Source organism: Mesoplodon densirostris, chromosome 19 (genome assembly GCF_025265405.1).
Source record: "Mesoplodon densirostris isolate mMesDen1 chromosome 19, mMesDen1 primary haplotype, whole genome shotgun sequence".
NCBI lineage: Eukaryota > Metazoa > Chordata > Mammalia > Artiodactyla > Ziphiidae > Mesoplodon > Mesoplodon densirostris.
Genome location: NC_082679.1, coordinates 55,274,137 through 55,297,644, shown reverse-complemented (window position 1 = coordinate 55,297,644; position 23,508 = coordinate 55,274,137).

Sequence of the window (23,508 nt, the reverse complement as noted above, 5' to 3'; positions counted from 1 at the left end):
TGGGGACAGACCCCCTCTCCATCGTGTCCCCCACTTTTTGTTTATAGAAAAGCTTTAGCCTCCTAGGCCTTCCCCGAGTTCCAAGGGGCAAATTTAATCCATTAATAATTAGAGAAGTGAGAAAATACAGAAACAAAGGAAAGCAGTCAAGCAAGACAAAATAATAATAGCTTAGCCATAAAACAAAGAAAACGACCCCTTAGTTCCTCCTAAGTGCTACATACGGGTAATATCCAGACACATATCCTTGGCTTGTTCTGCATAAACTAAGAGCGCCCCCCCGCCCACTGCCAATACCAGGTGGAGGAAGTTGACTGCATGCTGACCACCAGCACGTAGACCCCAGACTGGTTGGAACCAGAAAACTGATGATTGAGATTCCTGAAATACCACCCTGTTATGTCATCACCTCCCAATCAGAAGACTGTCCCTGAGCTGATCAGGCAACCTGCCACTCTCACCCCTAATGTTGCCTTTAAAAATCCTTCCCTGAAAGCTACTGGGGAGTTCAGGTCTCCTGAGCATTAGTTGCCCAATCTCCTTGCTTGGTGCCCTGCAGATAAACACTGTACTTTCCTCCACCACAACCTGGTGTCAGTACATTGGCTTTGCTGTGCATTGGGCAAGCCGACTTGAGGTCGGTTCGGTAACAGTCCTGCTGTGGGAACGGTGAGCAGAGTGTACATTCCAAGTCGGGAGGGAGCGAGGACCCTGCTGTTGCCTAGGTCCAGCTTGTAGGTCAGCTGGTGGTCCCATCCTCTCAATGTCCTCCTCCAACAAAATGATATGTCTGAGTTTTATATTTTTCTCTTGTTATGGGTGAGGTTGAGCATCTTTAAGATGAGAGCCATTTGCATGTGATTTGCTGTGAACTCCTGTGAGTGGTTCTGCCCAGTCTTCTCTTAGTATGTTCTCTATTTTTAAGAGAACTCTTTAAACAGTAGGAATATTAACCCTTGGCCTGATATTAGTTGCAAATATTGTCCTAGTTTTTCATTTGTTTTTTTATTTGCTCTGGTATTTTTAAATCACATAGTTGTTTTTACATGGTTAAACTTATCTTTTCTCACATTGTTTCTAGATTTTGAGTCCTATTTAAGAAAAGCTTTTCCTAGTCCTAGGTTATAGAAGAATTTGTCTGTGCTTTCTCCTAATATTTGCTATCCTGCTAAGTATATTATTCCAGTACTATTTTAAAAAATAATTCATCTTTTCTTTACTGCTTTGACATAAAGCCTTTATTGTACATTAAATTTCCATGTTGGTTGTCAACTTTTGCAATATCCTTTTTTTATTTTGCAATGTCAAAATGGAACAAAGAACTTTTAAAAGCAGGATTAAAAATGTTTTAGTAACCAATAAACATTAATCTAGTGATAATTAACCGAGTTAAATCTAAAATTGATTATATTGATAAATTCTGATTATTTAATTCATGTAATACGACAAAGAATTTCAGGAAGATTAAAGTGCTAATCAAGTGAATAAATAATATCCAAATCCTCTGTCTTGAAACGATGTTTATCACTTCCATGATTATGAAACAGTGCGGTATTATTGAATATGGCTTTATGGAAATCTAATTCTTCAAATAGCACAGATAACTTAGCATATTATATATATGTATCTTTAGCCTGAAATAAACTTTTTAAGGGATCTGATGTATAAAATGTGCTTTTTAGAAATTTAGCTTGCCACTAAGAATTTTTCATTTTTTTAGGGAAAGCTCATTGTTGGATCCACTTTGCTAATCTTTGCTAGATAACTTTAAGCCACAGACTTGTGTAAGACGTTGGATTTGGAAAGAACATTCTCAGATCTCCTGCTCCGTGGCTGCCAGCCTCCATAGGGTTATAATCTGCTTTCCTTGTGATTGCAGCTGTAGTTTTCCTCTGACTCTCCTTAGGTAATATAATCGCTAAAGTTAAGTGTTCCGTATTTGCATATTACAACCCAAAATGAGATAACATTTTTGCATGTCAACTTGCATTTTTTAAAAGTACTCTTTTGGGGTTGTATGTGTGTGTTTTGAGTCTGAGGAAATTGGCATTCTTACCTTGATATTGAGAGCAAAAATGTTTTGAACCTTCCTAGAGGAAAATGTGCTCATTTGTGGAATGACTTCCATTTCCCGCTGCCATTTGTCTGACCTCACTCATCCTTACAGTTTCCGCTCAAGTGTCGTCTCCCCCAGGAAGCTTTCTCTGACCACTACTCACTCCACATCCAAAGCACCCTTATTTGTCCCCATCAGAGCAATGGCCTTGCTTTCCTGACATGTTCTCTTTTTGTGTGTTTGGCCCTGGTATGGCTGTGCATTCCTCGAAGAGAGGGATGATATTTTATTGGATTGTGTGGCTCTGTATCTCGTGCTCCATTCACAGTGCCTGGCACAGAGAACGCAGACAGCTCGTTTTTTGGCTTGACATTTTTGGTTTGTGATAAAGTGTCCAAAAAGTGTGTCATTGATATGTAGTCATTGTGTTATTATGGTAAGTCATTTGGCACCTGCTACATTAGTGCCTTTTTAATTATAAAGTGCTACTTTCTATGTTATTGTTGGCCTCATTTCTCCGAAGTTGGAGGGTTTATGGCATTTTACACCCATGCTACAAAGGAAAATGCTAGTTGATGCTCAAGATCTATTTGATGAGTAATGAACTTGAGTGATACCCTAGTCAGAATATGCTGTATCTGAGATCTGTGATCCAGGTAGAACGATTAATGTACTATGAATATTTCAGAATAGTCACAGAGAACACCAATTGCATAGTGAATAATTACACAGTGAAGACATAATGAATCTTTGCATGATTGAAAGCCTGACAGAAGATTGAAGGGCAAAGCAATGCCCAGGAAAAAAGGCATAAGTTTTAAAAACTAGTAAACTAATTTAAAACATTCCTAACCTGAAATAAGAAAGAAGCAAATTATCATTATACTAATAATATAAAACACTGAAGCTTATGAAAGGACTCATTGGCAGCTGTGACTGCCTTTTCAAAATATACCGAGGTCTTTAAAACTTGCTTGGTCACTATTAGATTCTAGAGATAATTATCTGGGTTTATTCCATTTTATCTACAGTTGCTTCTCTGGAAAGATTTTTTTTTTTGGCCACGCTGCACAGCACGCAGGAATCTTAGTTCCCCCACCAGGGATCGAACCCCTGCCCCCTGCAGTGGAAGCGCAGAGTCTTAACCACTGGACCACCAGGGAAGTCCCTGGAAAGATTTTTGAAACACACGTCAGCTTCAATTTGTTTCTTGGTACATTTTCAGTGCTCATCGCGCATTTTCTGAATGAAATGTTCCCAGCAAGGGTGGCTGTTTTGTTTTAGAGACAGGTTTTAGAAGAAACAACTGTGCATTTGGCATTGGAAAGCCTGGGTCCTGTTCCTTGCTACTGCATTCCCGTATGAAATCCTTCGAGCCTGTTAACCAACTTAGTCTGAGCCCCATTGTACTAATCGCTAAAGTGAAAATGAGAAGATCTGTCCTGCCAAAGGTAGAGAGCTGTCACAGGGAGCCCAAGTGGTGATACATGAGAATACCTTTGGTATCACCCACGGAATCCTAGGCCCAAGTACGCTGTCATGATTGTTACTCACAGGCCTTTCATTATATGACTATCAGTAACAAAACCAGTTATCTTCCTTTTGTTTTCTTTGTTCTTTGTTTTAAATGTGAAACATATTGAAAAGTCCAAAGGAACAAAATTGTGATTTCTGTCCCTCCCCCTTCCAATTCCAACCCCCAGAAGAAGTGACTGTTAACAATCTGCTATGTGCACTTTCTGACAGTTTCCAGGTTATATAATCCGTGTGTGTGTGTGCGTGCGCACGCGCATGTGCACGCGTGTGTTTACAAAAGCGAAATCACTGGATACTGGTTCATATTGAGCACCTATTTAACATGTTGCTTATCACACTTGGACCACGTGTCATGGGGTTATTTTCCTTTGTAATTTGGCTTGTCTCCACAGGTTCTGTTCTGTTCTTGGGATTGTTGACTCCAAGAAGGAATATAAAGAGAATGGGTTAGAATCTTACGGAGCAAGAGATTCAGTGAAAGTTCAGAGCAGAAAATTTTACGGTTCTCCAAAATGTATTTTTTGACAGTACATATTAAGTATTGCAGATTTAATTCATTCACTGCATATAGTTTTAGATATGAGGATTAGATTAAAAAAAAAGTCAACCATAGCATTCATAGTGGATTAAAATAAAAAGTTAAGCTGAGTATAGCATTCCTGTTAAAAGAGTCAGACTTTTATAAAAGTTAGATTTCCTACATATGTGAAATCAGTACCTTATGATGTTATATTTTTTAAAAAGATGGACTAGCAAAGTTATTCACGTGCAGCCATTCATGACCCCCTTCCTTTTTTTGGCAAATGGTGCAACCTATTTCCCTGTGGAAGCCATTTATTTTCAGGTGTTTTCCTATCAAACATTTAAGTGACAAGAACAGCTGGTCACAACTCCAGAGAGACATTAGGGAGAAAGCAGTAACCTCTGAAAATGAATGGAATTTATAAGCACAACTGGCTACAATGGTCATTTTCATTTTATATTAGGAGAACATTTGTGTTTTGTAGGCACTTTACTTTTTATATTTCTCTTTTATATCACAGTTTTAAAGTACAGATGCAAGGGCAACCCTAGATCTTATTTTGCAAAATATATGAACATTCTTATTCAGAATGTGAGGAAGGACAACAGCATCTAAAACAAAATTGTTCATTTTTCCAAAATGCAAAAGCAGTTCATACAAAGTTTAAAAATTCCAATTCTGTTCCATGAACATTGCTGCTGCATTTTACACATAGGCAACTGAAATCTTGGTTATTCATCTTAAGTTGACTTTTTTTTTTTTTTTTCGGTACGCGGGCCTTTCACTGTTGTGGCCTCTCCCGTTGCGGGGCATAGGCTCCGGACGCGCATGCTCAGTGGCCATGGCTCACAGGCCCAGCCGCTCTGCGGCATGTGGGATCTTCCCGGACCGGGGCACGAACCCGTGTCCCCTGCATTGGCAGGCAGACTCTCAACCACTGCGCCACCAGGGAAGCCCTTAAGTTGACTTTTTAAAATATAAAAAAATTCCTGGACCAATGTGAGGTATATGTGTATATATCTATATCTATATATCAATATATTGCTCAAATTTCATCTGTGAGAGGATTAAACATTAGGATACTATCATTATTATAAATAAAACATTTTAATGTGTTTAAATAAGTATATAAAAGTATAGAATCACAATACTAAATGTTTAACATGAAAAATTGCAGATTTATGTTTTCACTCAATTGTGTTAATTTAGAGTGGTACTATCACTCATTTTTTGGGTGAAGTTTTACACTCTGACTTACTTTGCTTCAGGTAGTGAGATCACAGGAAAGGTGATCTAGACCTGTTAGTTGTAATGAAATAGCACCACTGTCTTGGAATTGCAGTCCATTCAAGTGTAATACGTCCATTAGACATGACAAGGGGGGTCGTGCAGGCCGCCCTCTCAGAGTGATGCTCATTGCTAGGTGTGAGGTACCCACAGGTAAGCCTTATGAGAACTCTGGTAGACTTTATCTGGAAAAGAGAGGACCTGGGGACTGGGAGGGAGGAGGATGTCTTCACATATCAGAAGAGGAGTCATCTGGAAGAGAGAATAGTGGGGTTTTTTTAAAATAATTTTTAATTTTATTTATTTATTTATTTTGGCTGTGTTGGGTCTTAGTTGCGGCACGTGGGATCTTTTGCTGCGGCGCCCGAGCTTCTCTCTAGTTGTGGCGCGTGGGCTCTAGAGCGCGCAGGCTTAGTTGTTCTGCAGCATGTGGGATCTTAGTTCCCCAACCAGGATTGAACCCGTGTCCCCTGCATTGGAACGTGGATTCTTAACTACTGGACCACCAGGTAAGTCCCCAGGAAGAGAGAATAGTTTTAACTCAGGTGGACATAAAAAGCCAAACAAAGAACAATGGTTAGAAATTACAGAGATGCAAGTGCATACCCATACAGGGAAGAATTTTCCAAGAACTCATTATAATTGTCCAAAAGTGAAAGTGCTCTCTTGGGAGAAAGGCTGAGGCTTTCCTTCCATATCTCATGCTTAGCCCTAAAGAAAGCCGATGGTGATTCAAGAGGCCCCTGGTTTTAGTTCTCTGACCACTGGTGAATCGTTACAAGCAAGGGAGATGGTTTCCTATGGACAGAAGGGTGTTGAAACTCAAAGTCTGATTTTCTTCTTTTTGAAAATACTTTGTAGTATCATAACGTTCCTACATATCAGGAGATACGGGAATTCAAATGAGCTTAGAACAAAAAGAGGAAAGAAAAGCATGCTGAAGTCCCACAGGCATAACAGATGGCATCAAACCCAAACTGATGTTGACAATCAATGTCAAAATATCTTAGGGTGTTATTGACAGAGGTATGGGATGAAAGTGAATCCAAGAAGCTTAATGAAAAATGCAGAACTGAGAGAACTGACAAAAGAAATAACAGAAAATGGATCTCTAGGATATTTTTAAACATAACTTGAGCAACATTTGACTTATTTCTAGAGTCTCTGAAATGTATTTCTTAGTAAGTGTGAAGCAGAGAAATCAATAACGAATAGACTCTGCTTATCCATCCATGTTTGTTTTACTTTATTTGGAAGGACCGTGGAAAGCCGCTGAGGGATGGAATAGGTATTGACATTATTGTGTGTATACTAATTTTTTGAGACTTTGCATTGTAAACTCAATGAGCTGGTGTCTGAAAGGTTCCTTTGTGGTGGTGTAAGAAATCTCTCTTCAGGGCTTCCCTGGTGGCACAGTGGTTGACAGTCTGCCTGCCGATGCAGGGGACACGGGTTCGTGCCCCGGTCCGGGAAGATCCCATGTGCCGCGGAGCGGCTGGGCCCGTGAGCCATGGCTGCTGGGCCTATGCCTCTGGAGCCTGTGCTTCGCAACGGGAGAGGCCACAACAGTGAGAGGCCCGCGTACAGAAAAAATAAAGTTAAAAAAAAAAATCTCTCTTCATCACACGAATGTGTTTTTAAACATTGTCAAGGGAATTATCATGCACTTTTTGAAATACTAATATTCAGCCTTAGTACAGTACTGTGTCCTCCGATTCATGGCCTCATAGCATCCATGAACCTCCTACTGTTAGATGCTGGCAGAGATCACCTTTTTTTAAAAGATAGTAATGCCAGAAGTAAAAAGGTAAGCCATCTTTTAACCTCATACTGTCTGAAATAGACCTGAGAATATATCATCACAGTCGCCGGATACTTGCCTTTTCACTAAGGACCACCAGTGGCCAACAACCCAAGGCTCCTACACACTTGAAGAAGAGCTAATGAATCTGTATTATCTACTGGCAGTTACACAGATGCCAAAGGGTTTTATTTTGCCCTGTGCTTTAATTATTTGTGACTTTTTCTTTTTTTTTTTTTTCTGTAATTTCAAACTTACAGAAAAGTTGCAAGAATCCTACAAGGAAGTCTCTTATACTCTTTAGCCAGATGCATCAATTGTTGGCTGTTGATTTGGTCCCATCATCTCCTTCTGTCTGTGTCTGTCTCTATTACTCTTTTGTCTCTGTGGGAGTGAAGCAGTTGTTTATTTTTATTTTTTTTTTGCGGTATGCGGGCCTCTCACTGCTGTGGCCTCTCCCGTTGCGGAGCACAGGCTCCGGACGCGCAGGCTCAGCAGCCATGGCTCACGGGCCGAGCCGCTCCACGGCATGTGGGATCTTCCCGGACCGGGGCACGAACCCACGTCCCCTGCATCGGCAGGCGGACTCTCAACCACTGCGCCACCAGGGAAGCCCTTGGGGGTCATTTTTAGAGGGTTTTTTTTTTTATTGAAGTATAGTTGATTTAAAATGCTATGTTAGTTTCAGGTGTACACCAAAGCAATTCAATTATATGTACATACATACATATATATATATATTTTTTCAGATTCTTTTCTATATAGGTTATTAGAAGACATTGAAGATAGTTCCCTGTGCTATATACTAGGTCCTTGTTGTTTATCTATTTTATATATAGTAGTTTGTATCTGTTAATCCCAAACTCCTAATTTATTCCTCTTATGTCTCTGCTTTCCTTTTGGTAACCTTAAGTTTGCTCTCTATGTCTGTGAGTCTATTTCTGTTTTGTAAATAAGTTCATTTGTATCATTTTTTTTTTTTAGATTTCACATATAAGTGATATCATACGGTATTTTCTTACTTTGTCTGACTTCACTTAGTATGATAATCTCTAGGTCCATCCATGTGGCTGCAAATGGCATTATTTCATTATTCTTGTGGCTGAGTAATAGAAGTTTGTTGACCACAGGAAGGGATTAAGAAAATAAGACTCTGTACCATCAAAGCTAGTAATTACCTCTTAGTATCGTGAGAATGCAGCTCTTTGCAGAATGGGGGATCTGAAGTGAGGGTGTGTGTTTGGAGAGGGTGTTTGAGGGTTTAATGAAGACCAGTACAACTACTGAGAAGTAATCTCATCAGTTCATCACAACCCCTTGAAGTCAGTATGGGTCTAATTTTAAAACAGAGAAGAGCAAAGCGTAGCGAGAACTGAATTACCTAACATCGCACGGCAAGTAGGTAGCAAACCCAGGTATCAAACCAGGTTTGCTTGATGCGGAGATCCGCGCTCCCTCTGCTGGGATACCAGCCCTTACCTGGAGCCTGAGCTGTCTTGTTTTGGTAACTACACCTTCCAGGCTTTTCCTGACCCTCTTCCCTGGAAATTTTATCAACACTTGTCTGTCTGCTCTCAGATTTATTTGAAGATTTGCTTCTGTCCAAGTGACATGTTTGCTGAACAGAAAAATTTTCCATGAAGTGAATGCCTTCCGGTAGGGCCTTCAAGTCCCTCATGCAAGGAATGCCTGGCTCTCAGGATGTTATTTCTGTCCTGGAGCAGGCAAGGGCCTTGACACGTCCACAACCCTGGGGCAGAAACGGCCTCATCCAACTAACACTTGCATAGTATTGACTGGGTTTAGTGGCTTCAAATGTTACTGCTTCTTTAAACAGAATAACTGACAATATAAAACATACTGTCTTAGCTTCCTCTATTTTTTTTTTTAATATTTATTTATTTATTTATTTTTGGCTGCGTTGGGTCTTTGTTGCTGCACTCGGGCTTTCTCTAGTTGCGGCGAGCGGGGGCTACTCTTTGTTGCGGTGCATGGGCTTCTCATTGCGGTGGCTTCTCTTGTTGCAGAGCACGGGCTCTAGGCGCATGGACTTCAGTAGTTGTGGCTCGTGGGCTTTAGAGCGCAGGCTCAGTAGTTGTGATACATGGGCTTAGTTGCTCCGCGGCATGTGGGATCTTCCCGGACCATGGCTCGAACCCGTGTCGCCTGCATTGGCAGGTGGATTCTTAACCACTGCGCCACCAGGGAAGTCCCAGCTTCCTCTGTTTTTAATGCTGGGTTACCAAAAGCTTCTACCTTTTTCTCTTTTTAAAGATTCAGTGTAGACCTTGTGGTGGTTTCTACTTAGGGAAAATGGGCACACATTAGAGTCAAAATGTTCACAGTAGGTCAAAAGAAAAATATTAAATTCTGCCAGGAATAGCTCCTAATTGGTTTCTCAGGCAGGGAGGGATGTTTTTCAGGGGGAAATACACATTTATTAATAGGAAGGGCGCTAGGAGCTGGTTTTCTCCAGTGCGCTTGCTGGATCCCAGCAGTAGTGTGGTGCTGTGGTGATGATGAAGTGAATCATTGCTACGGCGTGTTCAGAATCCTTAGGGGCCCCTACTGAGCTTGAGTACTGGGGGGAGAACGTTGGGAGTATCTTGGGAACGTGAGCAAATCTAGCTCATTTAGTTAAATTACCTTGTTCTGCGGATGGCAGCACCTGCTTTTGTTATTTACTTGACTGTGAGAAGGAATACTATATATACAATATATACAATTATATACAATATACAATTATATACAATATACAATTATATACAATATAATTCATATAAATCGAGGGGATAAGGTTATATATATGTGAATTATATATGTATACTTATGCATGTGTATATAGAATTATGTGTGTGTGTCTATAAATTATATATTGGATTGGCCAAAAAGTTTGTTCAGCTTTTCTGTAAGATGTTATGCAAAAACCCTAATGAATTTTTTGGCCAACTCAATACGTGGTATTTTTTGCCAAAAATCTTTTATGTAGGAATCACTTTCAAGTACATATACTGAAATCTGTTTAGGAAACCATCCATTCAAACCAAGGAACCACAGTCTTAAGAGAACCCTAAATTTTCTTATGTTCACATTGTTGAGTTACAACACTTTTCCCAGTTTTAAAAACAAAATAGGATGCCCTGGTGATATCCCCTTTTATTTACCTTTCTCTAACGTATTTCAAAGGATTTGATATTTTAATGTGTGTGGTCAACATGGCTCATGGATGTTTAATGTAACCGAATGATTTGTTTGGCTAAAAGCTGCTCTATTTGATTATGTCTTTAGTTTAATGTGTTTTTTTTGGATTATGTACATTTGAGCATTCTCTCACCTGTCCTCATGTTTTGTCTTTTGGGCTTTATAAAAAAAATTTTATTTAAAAAATGAATTTATTTTTTTATTTAAAAACTTTTTTTAAAATTTATTTAAAAAATTCTTTCAAAGTTGAAAGCCAACAGAGATATCCATTAAGGAAATGTTCTGGAGCCACAAGGTGGGTATGGGGATGTGTGGTGCCACAGCTAAGGGCATAGGCTCTAAAGACAGACCGACCAGATTCAAACTCTCTTCACTCTCTACAGATTGCAGGACTTTGGACAAGTTGCATTCCTCACTTTCCTCAAATATAAAATGGAGGCAGTAATAAAACATACTTCCCTGGAGTTTGGCAGAATTAAGTGAAGTAGTCCATGTAAAGTATGTAGCAGTGTCCCTCATAGCTTGTTTTTGGCTTCTAATAACAACATCAACCAAAACCAAGCTCTAACTAGTTGAAGGAGTTTAGGGGGTGTATTGACTTATGTATCTGAAATATTCAGAAATACATGGAATTCGAGCATGGTTTGATCAGGGCTCTGTCTTAATTCTTCTGTGATTCACTTGTTTTGACATCCTCTGTGTACCAGAGGTCAGACTTTGTTTCCATGCTGAGCTCTCTCAGGGTCACCAGATAGATTCAAAAAGGAATTGAGGTATCATACTTGCTCATTCTCCTCTAAGAGGCAGGAGATAGAGTTTTACTTTCATGATTATTCAATGAAATTATGAATGGACAATGCCTGCACAAGTTCTATAGCCCAGGGAATGTCATATACTGATTAGCTTATGCCTGGGTTGCTGACTCTCTGAAGCACTGTTGTGAGATCCATGGGATTCCCCTGAATGGCTTGAACATATCATGACTCAACCTCCAGGAAGGTCTGGGGTCACACACACCCAAATCATAAGGCTGCAAAACAACGGAAGTGGGTGGAGTGGCTTTTGGAAGGCAACCATAATATTTTTTACCATGTTTCATAAATATCAGTTATATGATAATTGTGCACAGTAATATAATAATAATGACAATAAGTAGTATTTTGTTTGCTCACAGGGCAAATTATTAGCCCTAGCTCTGTTCCTGTATGCCAGAGGGCAGTAAGGTAAAATCTTTGCTGATTTTTCTCTTTGACTTCTGGATTATTTGGTATGTTTTTAGGTTTCAGTATTTGTATAACATAGCACGATCATGGGGTAATAGTATGTGGGTTTCAGCTGGAGACTGTTCTGTGCCAGAAGCAATTGCCTCTGTCACTCCATATATTATAATGTGGTTTTGTTTTTTTTGGGTTTTTTTTTTTTGCGGTACACGGGCCTCGCACTGTTGTGGCCTCTCCCGTTGCGGAGCACAGGCTCCGGACGTGCAGGCCCAGCGGCCATAGCTCACGGGCCCAGCCGCTCCGCAGCATGTGGGATCTTCCCGGACCGGGGCACGAACCCGTGTCCACTGCATCGGCAGGTGGACTCTCAACCACTGTGCCACCAGGGAAGCCCTATAATGTGGTTTTTAAAGCGTAAAAATCTGCTCAGTTGTTGTGGTGGTTATTTGCCTGTTTATACTCAGAACCTTTTTCAGCTCTTCTGTGATCTGCTCAGTTTGCAGGGGTTCCACTCCTGTCATTTACCTTGCCTGGGCTCCCTTGCCAGCTGGCTGCCAGCTAAGACCAGCCAATGGAAAAAGCCAGGTGTTTCTCCCTTTTTCTTTCCACGCCATGCAGGGTCTTCAGCTACAGTTGTGTCTCTCCTAGACTATTTTAGCTCCCTCCTGGCAGTTCTGGCCTTCTGCCTTGGTTCGTCTAGCCCTGTGGTGTGTAGCAGCCTCGCTGCTGTTGCTAATCTCTAGCTGGCCTCTGCTCCCTGTTTGCCTTTCAAATCTTCCAACACTGTTACCGGTGCCTCGTATTAAATTCCCACTGTTGAATTGCCTGCGGTGGGCTCTGTATTACTGCCTTGACCCTGACTGATAAAAGTCATTGAACTTCAAAATCCTGAAATTCTAACCTGACTAATGACTTTTTTCCAGAAAGAAATCCTGTTGTCTATAATGCTAATGTGATTTTTGTTTTCTAAAAATATAGATTTCCTGGGGGAAAAAAAAGTGATAGGAGTTTTCTTTGAAACCTATAATTCCTATGATGACTTAATTTCTTAACTTCAAATGGGTGTGAGATTTATTAAAACCAATTATAAGCACATTGTTTGAAAAATACTGTGTTTCAACTCATTTTGATCAAACGCCCATATCTGAAATACAATTTCAGACATCTGTGATACTAAAATCTAGTTATTGAGGTGGGAAACTATATTCTTCTAATCAAGCCTTGGATATTTTATTGAAACACTCCTATTGAACAAAAAGCACTTTGGTAAACTACACAAAATACAAAACTTGACAGCCACTTGGAGGCTTTGGAGAATTGATCCTTTTTGATAGCTGGGTTGTTTTTCAGTTGACTGAGATTTTGCCCGTTTGTCTTAGCGATGAATTGTTTGGTCACAAGGAAGAGAAATTCACTGGGATTGGGTTAAGCCAAAAGGAGTAAATAAGCAGAATGACTGGAAAGACGGTAGGGGACTCAAAGGCAGAAACTGCAGCCCCGTCTCTGGAGGGAGTGGGAGTTGGAACCCGGAGACTGTCGTGGTCCTTCCTGTCTCTCACAGTTGGCTTCTCCCGAGCCTCTGCTTCGTCCCTCTCTCCGCATCTACAGGCCCACCCCAGGCCCAGCCGGGGCCACACATTCCACAGGGCAAACACGTATGTCCAGGGAGTGTGGTCTCACAGTCCATTATCTCCTCAGCAGGCCTGGTGGGAGCAGCCACATTTGCCAACATGTCTATGACGCTGCATGTGCACCCAGTCTTGTGTTAGGAAAATATTAGCCTTTTCCAATGAAGTAAAATATTTCTGTAATATTTTGAATTTAACTTAGTTGTTTCTCAATGCCACATGGTGGCATTCACCAGTAGCAATGTCTGCTCTGATAACAAATGATTGCTATTTGTGTCTGTACATGTGTGGTAGATATTTTATTTACGTGTTAAATGTTTTTTGATTTATTCTGTCTTGCCAGATGGCACTTGTCATTGTTGATTGGTATTTGCAGTTTCTAATTTGTCACTGCTGGGTTTGTTTGGTCTTAGACACCAAGTAACATTTATTATAATTGCATATAAAATAGAGTTAATTAAATTTTAGCAAGAAGGTCTTTGTTTCCACTGAGAAAACTCATGGTCCTAAGGGCATGCAGGTTTCTACATCTGACCAGGTGTGAGAAGGGAAATCACTTGATTAAATAAATATACTTAATGTATATGGGGTCGCTTCATGGAGGCCCCAGGATCATTGCATTTAATTTCTTTAATTCCATTGCTATGGTCTCTGTTTAATCAAACACGTTTTGTCTGTGGTAGACCGAATTATGGCACTCAAAGGTGCCCAGACCTAGTCCCCAGAATATGTTACCTTACACGGCCAAGGAACTCTTCGAATGTGATTCAGGTGCTAGAACTTATAAGGAGATTACCCGGGATTTTCAAGGTGGGCGCCATCTGATCACGTGAGCCCTTAAAAGCAGAGGATTTTCTCTATCAAGGGTCAATCAGGGAGATGCCATGCAAGACAGGGAGGAGAGAGGATGTGTGAACGTGAGTGTGAAGAGCTGTTGCTGGCTTTTAAGCTGGAGAAAGGGGGCCCTGAGTCAAGGAATGCAGGTGGTCTCTAGCACCAGGGAACGGGCCCCAGCTGGAAGCCAGCTAGGGTTCAGGGATCTCAGTCCTCCAGCTGCAAGGGGGGATGCATTCTGACAACAATCTGTTTGAGCAAGAGGACCGAGTCTCCCCCAGAGCTTCCGGAAGGGAGCACAGCTCTGATGCCACCTTGAGTTTAGCCAGGAGAGACCTGTAACAGATTTCCGAACTATGGTATTGAAAAATAATATTCAATAACTTTATGTTTTAAGCCATTAAATTTGTGACAACTCATTATGGCAACAAAGAAAACTAATACGGGACTTCCCTGGTGGTCCAGTGGATAAGACTCCGTGCTCCCAATGCAGGGTTCTCGGGTTCGATCCCTGGTCGGGGAACTAGATTCCTCATGCATGCTGCAACCAAGAGCCCACATGTCACAACTAAAGCTCCTGCATGCCACAATGAAGATCCCACATGCTGCAACAAAGACCCAACGTAGCCAAAAATAATAAATATTTTAAAGAGAAGAAAACTCATACAATGCCCAAGTCTTTCTTTCCTCCCAATAAATTGGAAGTTATTTCTTAAAATCACTGGGGTCTTCTTATCCCAACTAGCTTTTGGCAGATCATATTTTCCAAAAATGGCTGCAGCAGTATTTCCCACCTCAAATGCTTTTTGAGAAGTTTGTCATACTCCCAGCAGGAGGGGGATGTCTGTAGCCTCTGTGACCAGCTCCATGAATGGAATTTGGCAGAAGTGATTGCGCATGACCTTCAAGACTAGGTGTAGCAGGCGATGATGCTTCTGATGGTTTTTTCTTGTGGTGCTCGCTCTGGAAGGCTTTGGCCATCATGTAAGGAGACTTGCTACCCTGCAGCTGCCATATGGAGAGGCTGCTTGGAGTGACTACATAGAGAGGGGTGTCCACAGAGCCCTAGACATTCCATTGTCCAGCTATTTAAGTTTTCTCAGCCCAGGCACCAGACATGTGGGTAGAGAAGCCTTTAAGATGACCCCAACCCCTACCAGCATCTGCCTATGGCTATGGAAAGAACCTGAGCAACAGCTCTCCGATGGTTCCGGTCAATACCAGATCCATTAAGTACATAAGTTATTATTATTATTTTAAGCCACCCTTTTGGAATGATTTGTGATGTAACAATAGTAACTGGAAAATATATTTTTGGCTATAAATATAATTTTAAAGAATTTGTACAAAGCTGTGTGGTTTTAATTCTAGATGTAAGAAAATCCATATACCCATCATTTAGTCAGTAATTACACCATGTTTAAGACACAATTCACTTACTAATACTAACCAGTTTTGTTCTCAGTTACCTCCTATTCTTTACTCCTCATTTTCTTGGAACTGTGGAGAACTTTTCCTGATTTTTGTCCTGGGCTGCTCTGTGCCCAGCCACCTGTGGTCTCTGACTCCACATGACCTTAGGGCACGCTTTTAGTTTTTATAGTGAGTCACAGTTTTATTTCATGCCTCAGCTCTTTGGCAGAAGACCATGCATGCTTTGTTATTCACTCAGTGCTTGAGAGACCTGAAACTGGTCTTGCAAATCCATTCCTAGGTTCTTGAGGTGAATTAGATGAATCTGTTTTCAGTTTGTATCGATTAAGGAGAAACAGTGGAACACCATTTAAAACTTAACCCAAGCTAAAACTTGCCTTCCTATTCCTTTATATACCTTATGATATATAGCTTAGAATGTATTTCTGCAGTTTTTAAGAATTTCTTGCAGATGTGTAGTACTCCATCATTAATAACAATTGAAGACTTACACTTCTCCTATCTGAGAACTTAGTGTATGATATAGTGAGGACATTAATAATCCTGTATTTTGATTGCAGTTTATTTTGAGAATTCTGCTATATCCTCCTTCTTCACTCCACAATTTGATACATCATACATGCGAAGACTGGGGATTTAGGATATTTTAATATCACTGTGAAACAGAATAATGAAAATTATAGAACTAAAAGAGATGTGAGGGAACATTTAGTCCAGTCCTAATATTTTTTAAGATGTGGCATCATTAATCCAAAGAAACCCAATTAGCTGGTGGCAGAGACAGAATTAGAAAATTCATTTATCTGAGTGTGTCCAAGATGCTTTCCTGTGAGGTGGGTGACAACTCTGGGTGTGCTAATGGCACTGATGCCTTATTAGGCTGTAGAACGCAACAAGAAAATTCTCCTCAAGATAATTTGGTTATGGAGTTCTCAAGAGAAGCCATGACATAATTGGCTGTCTAGAAAAAAGGGAATCTTTTAAATGAATGAATATCTGTACTTATATTGCTAGTGTGGCTGGATACTATTTTTAGAATGCTATTTTTTTCTACCTTTGGGTTCCCTGTTGCCTTTGGTCTTTTCTTCCTTCACTTCCTACCCTCCCACACTTTCCATTTGGTCAGAAGTTAAACTCCTACTGGGTCAGGTCTCAATGAAGGGATGAACAGCAGAAAGCTTGGGAATAGGAGTCCTTTCCTATCTTTTTACTTTCAAAATCCCAGGATCTCCTTTGCCATATGACAGGGTTAACAAATTTAGGATTGATCATGACTACAGCTTCCCAAATCCAATATCTCATTTTGAGTAAACAGTATGTTCTTGTGTATGGAAGATGTTTGTTATCAGAAAAAAAAATTTCCATCTTGGATCCTATTTGCTCTTGCAAAATTAAAAATAGAGAATGCACATGTAATGCATATATAAATACATACATATTTGTCTTAGGGATTGATTCATCTTAAGGGATTGCATCTCTGTGCTACACTGCTATTTGCAACAGGTTCCATTTTGAGAGTTCTTTTTCAAGTCTGCCCATACTTGAGTTTATCTTATGTATTTCATGTTTCATATTAATGACTTCTTTTACCCTTGATAGGTTGTGCTTCTGTATTGTTGCCAGTTTAGGCTGCTATTACAAATTACCATAGATTGGATGAATACACAGCAAACATTTCTCCCAGTTCTAGAGGCTGGGAAGTCCAAGATCAATGTGCAGGAAGATCCAGTGTCTATTGAAGGCCAATTTCCTGGCTTATTTTCTTGCATCCTCACTTGGCGATAGGGCAAGCAAACTCTCTCCTGTCTCTTCTTAACTGATCCCATCAAGAGAGCTCCAACCCTCATGACCTAATCACCTCCCAAAGGCCCCATCTCCAAAAACTGTCACATTGGAGAGAAGAGTTTCAACATATGAATTTTGGAAGTATAAAAACATTCAGTCCATAGCAAGTATCTTTTTTTAAAAAAAGCTTTTAACACTTTGAACTATTTCAACACTTATTTTAAAGCTTTTGTCTGACAATTCTGTGAAATGACTATCACCAGCAGTGAATTCCTGTCCTGGTTACGTTGACTGTCACTCTTAGCATTAAATTTCTCCATGTGATTTTATTTTATTTTTTAACATCTTTATTGGAGTATAATTATTTTACAATGGTGTGTTAGTTTCTGCTTTATAACAAAGTGAATCAGCTATACATATACATATATCCCCATATCTCTTCCCTCTTGCGTCTCCCTGCCTCCCACCCTCCCTATCCCACTCCTCTAGGTGGTCACAAAGCACCGAGCTGATCTCCCTGTGCTATGCGACTGCTTCCCACTAGCTATCGGTTTTACATTTGGTAGTGTATATATGTCCATGCCAGTCTCTCACTTTGACCTAGAGTCTCTCATACAGAGTGAAGTAAGTCCGAAAGAGAAAAACAAATCTCCATGTGATTTTAGAATCTGGGTTCGGAGCCATATTTTGCATAAGAATTTTGTTTAGTCTTGGTTTTGTTTCCCTCTCATTCCCTCCCTTCTGTGCTGCTCGCTCTGTCTGTCTGACTCTTCCAGTCTCTTTCAAGCCCCATTTCTGAATCCAGTTACGTAAATGGCCACGCGGAGTTATTGCTTTTTCCTGCTTGTGGAGTCTTCCCTTATGCTTGTCTTATGACCCCTTCCATATTCAAAGCCAACAATGGCCAAGCAAGTCCTTCTCATGTCACATGATTGACACTGACACTTCTGCCTTTCTATTCTGCATTTCAGGACCCGATTACATTGGACCCACCCAGATAATTCAGGACAGTCTCCATATTTTAAAGTCTGCTGATTAGCAACCTTAATTCCACCTGCATCTTTAATTCCCCTTTGCTGTGTAATGTTATGTATCCATAGGTTTTAGGAATTAGGTTGTGGACATCTTTGGGAGGCTGTTCTGCCTATCACACTAGGATGCAGTGATGGCATTGGGGATCCTTTTACCTGCCCTGGTTTCCAGGTGTGTGCTTGGATCCAGTGACCCATCTTAAGGAGCAGTGCTGGTCCCATTGATTTCTCCAGCTGCTTTCACTCCTGCAGACCAGCAAACTGGGATCTTCACCCCTAGCTGTTTTGGATATTTGTTCTATTTCTGATTCAGAGTGCTATTTGTTTTGTATTATTTTTTGTGTGTGTCTTTGTGATTTTCTATTTTCTATTTGACCTTTCTTAAGAGTCTGGAGTGGTGAGAGTTATGAAATATTAATCTGTCTTATCATCTTGATATGGAAGTTCTGTAAATCCTAACACTAGCTCAGTCTGGAGCACTCAAATGCATTGTTAGAAACAGTTAACATACTCGGCCAGTTGTCTTATAGGAGCAGTGAGTGTTGTATTAGTTTCCTAGGGCCACCATAACAAAGTAGCACGAACTAGGTGTCTTAAAACAAGGGAAGTTTGTTGTCTCACAGTCCCGGGCGCCAGAGTCTGAAACAAAGGTGTCAGCAGGGCCGTGCTCCCCTGAAGGCTCTAGGGGAGAAGCCTTCCTTGCCTCTTCCAGCTTCTGGTGGCTCTTGGCATTCCTTGGCTTAAGGCAGCATCACTCCCATCTCTGCTTCTACCTTTCCATAACCTTCTTCCCTCTGTGTGTCTCCTTTGTATGTATCCCTGGGTCCAAATCTCTCGCCTTCTCTTATAAGGATAACAGTCATTGAATTTAGGGTCCATCCTAATCCTGCACAATCTTACTTTAATTTGATTATATCTGTAAAACCCTATTTCCAAACAAGGACACATTCACAAATACCAGGGAGTTAGGAACTGAAAGTATCTTTTGAGGGGACATAATTCAATCCACAACAGATGGGTTTTTTTTTTTTTTTTTTTTTTGCGGTACGCGGGCCCCTCACTGTTGTGGCCTCCCCTGTTGCGGAGCACAGGCTTCAGATGCGCAGGCTCAGCGGCCATGGCTCACGGGCCCAGCCGCTCCGTGGCATGTGGGAGCTTCCTGGACCGGGGCACGAACCCGTGTCCCCTGCATCGGCAGGCGGACTCTCAACCACTGTGCCACCAGGGAAGCCCACAGATGTATTTTTAAATGTATTTCATATGTATTTGTTTTACTTCCCCATTTAAAGTTGACACTCACACTCTAGGGATTGAGTTAATTACCCCTTCCCTGTCCCCCTCTCCCCCACCCCCGTGTTTTCTAGAGAGTAACTGCTCAATAAATGCCTACTGATTGACCAGGCGACTGTTTGCCTTAACATGCTAACCCTTCCAAGATCTGCTATAACCAGAGGGGAAGCGGACTTAACAGTATTTTCCAAAGCAACTGTGTTTGTAGTTTCATACTACAATGAGATATTGTCTCAGGGGGCCTTTGTGGAATCAGAGTGAAATAAAGGAAAGATACAAAACTAGGAGACATTCTGAAATTAAAGAGAGTTAGCTGTACATTTGAGGGGTGGGAAAGATGTTTCTAAGCATGTTGTTAAAGGTGAAAACCAAAAAGAAATATCTCAGTAGATTTGATTGCCTTTTTATACTCGTCGTGTCAAAGAAGATTATTACCTAAGTTGAAAGTAAAGGACAAGGCAGGGAAGCAAAAGCAGTCAGGAGAACTGGTGTCTCCTCAGCTCTGAGTGATGCAGTGATGAAATAAACTCAGGAATCTTCTCAATAGAGGACTATCAATCAGTATTACTATAGCATGAAGGATGCTCATTTTTAGTTTAATAAAACATGATGCTTCAATCTGATTTGGTAAAACTAAACTAATAATTCTTTTTTAGTGATTGCAAATTTTATCTTATCTTTTAAAACCATGACTGTTTGAAAATCAAGATTGTATTTACAAAACTTTTATGTGTGTGTGTGTGTGTGTAAAACCACATTGAATTGAATTTTAATTAAGGTAAGATAAAATAATAAATATTATGGGAGTAGAGAGATTAAATCATGTTTAAAAAGCTAGTTAAGCTACTTGATATAAATACATTTCACCATGTTTGTAGAGTTTCTTTTCTTTCAAACAAAACTGCCAAGTAATCATTTGAAATTTTAACTCAGTTTATGAGGTGTTTCACTTTGGTTTTAGGTGCAGAGAAATTCACAATCCCTATGAAAATTTCTCAGCCACTATATCTACCTTCTCTCCCCACCCCTCGTGCTTTTTTCTTCTTTACCCTAAAGGCTCACCAGCTTCTTCTCAAGTTGCCACGGCTGCATTTGTAAAGCAGAGATACCCAGTGCTGGTTCTGAGGTCTCCTCCAGCCAAAGCAGGTGTCAGGATCCTCTGTTTACTGTCCCATTCCATTTTTTTTTTTTTTTTTTATGAGAGCGCAGCTTCAGTATCCATAGGGGGAGAGGCGTCTCATAAAGCCAGACATCCCTCGTGCTGCCTGAGATGCTTGTCCCGCTTCCCTCCCCTGCATTCTGGGAGCATCTCCATTCATCAAGTGGCTTTCATTCCCTGATGGTGGTCTCATAGGGCAGGTACCGGATTGTGCACAAGACCACTGTCACCAGGCCAGGCCTCTCCACTCCCCAGAGGCACTGAGGCCACCCTGGCTAGGACCAGCCTCTGCCTTTCTCGTGAGCAGTTCCCCAAATACCAGAGGGGTGGAGAGAGGTCAGGAAACACGTAGTTGTAAGCAAGTTGTATGCATCCTAAAATTCGGTGACACACAGTACTATTATCAGGCTGTTGCTATGCCTTTAATGTTCACTCATGAACGGCTACTTTGTTTTTACCCCTGAGGTGTCCTGTTCATTAAGGGAAAAAATCCAGAACCTTGGATTTCAAACAGAAATCAGAACAGATTGTGGTATACTCCCCCGGTTCAGGAAACGGGAGTGATCATTTGTATTTTGAAGGAGGGACAAACTCCCAGAGATAGTCTGATTTTCAACTACACCCTGCACTTTCTGTTAAGAATCACTGCACAGAGTTTGCAGGATATTTCAGATGTGTCTGTGTGTAAGAAATGAGTGTGGGTGTAGTGAACATACAGGCGCCCTGGTTTCAACACCAGTAATTTTGGCTCCGTCTGGCGTGCACTCAGGAACCTGCATTTTTTTTTTTTTTAAGTGCCATCCTAGAAACTGTCTCATAAAGGAGGCGTGATTGCCACTTTTCACTAAGGCTTAGAGAGATTCATTTATTTGCCTAAAGTCGCCTAAATATCAAGGGGTGGAACCAAGGTTTCGCTCCGGTTCTGATGCCAAAGCCTGTGTTAGTAATCTCTCCCCGAAACTCCTGCAGTGCACGCAGCCAGCTTCCCTGTTAATCCGGAAGACAAACGTGATGTAATAAAGGACGGTTTTTGCTGAGCCTTGGGCCTGTGCACATAGACGTGACCCCCGCATGACCCTTAGCTTGGAGGGTGTGAGAGGCTCCGAGGTGACAAGTAGTCGGGCCCCAGAAGGAGGAAGTAGAGCTATTGCCTCTTTGGAAAGTTGAACAGAATCAGCAGAAAAAGAGGTCAGTGGTGACCATGGACCTGTCAGTGGTCTAGACACAGTGTTACTACTTGGCTGTAATCTAACAAACCTAACGAGTCACTGCAGTTCCTAAAAGTCAGAAACAGATCTGAGGGTCAGTGATTAGTCCTTGTTGCTCCACAGTAGCCGCCTCCCCGCCCCCAGTCCAGAACTGGTTAGCCCTGGACTGACTTAGTCTGACCCCTCCTTGTGAAATGTGTGGGCCCCCAGTAGGGAGCCCCGCCCTTGCCTTGCCTGTAGTCCAGGACACAGGGCTGGTGTGCCTCTCGATCCCCATAGAAGAAGACACCCCTCGTGTTTTAAAGTAATGGTGGTCGGAGCACACTTTAAAAGGCGGCTGTGCTAATTTGTCTGATGAGTCTCTCAGAGGTAGACGGAGGCTGAAGGTTCGAAGCTGGAAGTGCCACGTGCTCAGCTGTCCCCTCAGTCATGTGGGTCATGACATGTCCGACAACATGCAGCCGTCTGGCCTAGATTAATGCTTGAAGCTTCAACATGTTGTGCTTATTCAAGAAAGTTTTTCTAACAGGCATTAGATGCTGCTCTGGCTGAGTAACTCGAGTGTATGTAGAATATTATTTCACTTCTTCTCGGTAGCAGAACTTGGGAATAACAAGGAATCTTCTATAGGGCATAGAAAAATGGTGAAAGACAGAGGCTATGTGTAGTAGGGAAAGACACAGCAGAAAATGGGTGAGCAGGGACATGAAGAAGACTATGGAAAGGGGGTTTTCGATGTGTGGAGAGAAAGCTTGGGATGATGGATGCCCAAACAGGGAACTGGCACTGGGCCTGGCCAGGTGGAAAAGCACGTTACCCACATTGATTAATGGCCCCAGTCTTACAAATGAGGATGTCATATTGTCCTAGTTCTGTGAAACCCACAGAAAGGATTGTTCTAAACGTGCAACAACAACAAAAAATACAGTAATTAATTCTTCTCCAGCCACCTGTGGGGATGAGCCAACAGGCCCACTCCATCTGGCGCTGTGGAAGCCGTCCCAGGGTAACCAGAGGCTGAGATCCAGTCACGGGCTTCCTTCTGAAGTGCCGTGGTTTCTTGAGGTGATCCACTTTCTTTTCAAAGGCAGTATCCTGTCCCCTTGTGATCAAACAGACTGAGAGCACAGAAGCGAACTAGAGTACCTACTTAGAGTTTTAAATCTTTATCTTTTTATTTGGGATTGAAGCTGAAGAATAGTAAACCAATTAGATTAAAAAAAGCAAAAAGTCTAAACATCAGTAATTGTGTTCTGCAGCTTCTCCACAAAGAATAGTATTAGAGGGAAAACACTTTAATTGAACTAAGACCTTTAATTACAATATGAGGTAGTTACAGAGAAACGCTGTTTTTGAGACTTGGAAAAAAATTGAGTTGATGCATTTATATGAATGGCAGGATTTGATCTGCACCTTTAATTAACTGATGAAGATGATCCATAGGCATAATTAACGAGTTGGATGAGAGATAAGAGTGGGTGTGTTTCTGAAAGTGGTAGCTGCCAGATCACATAT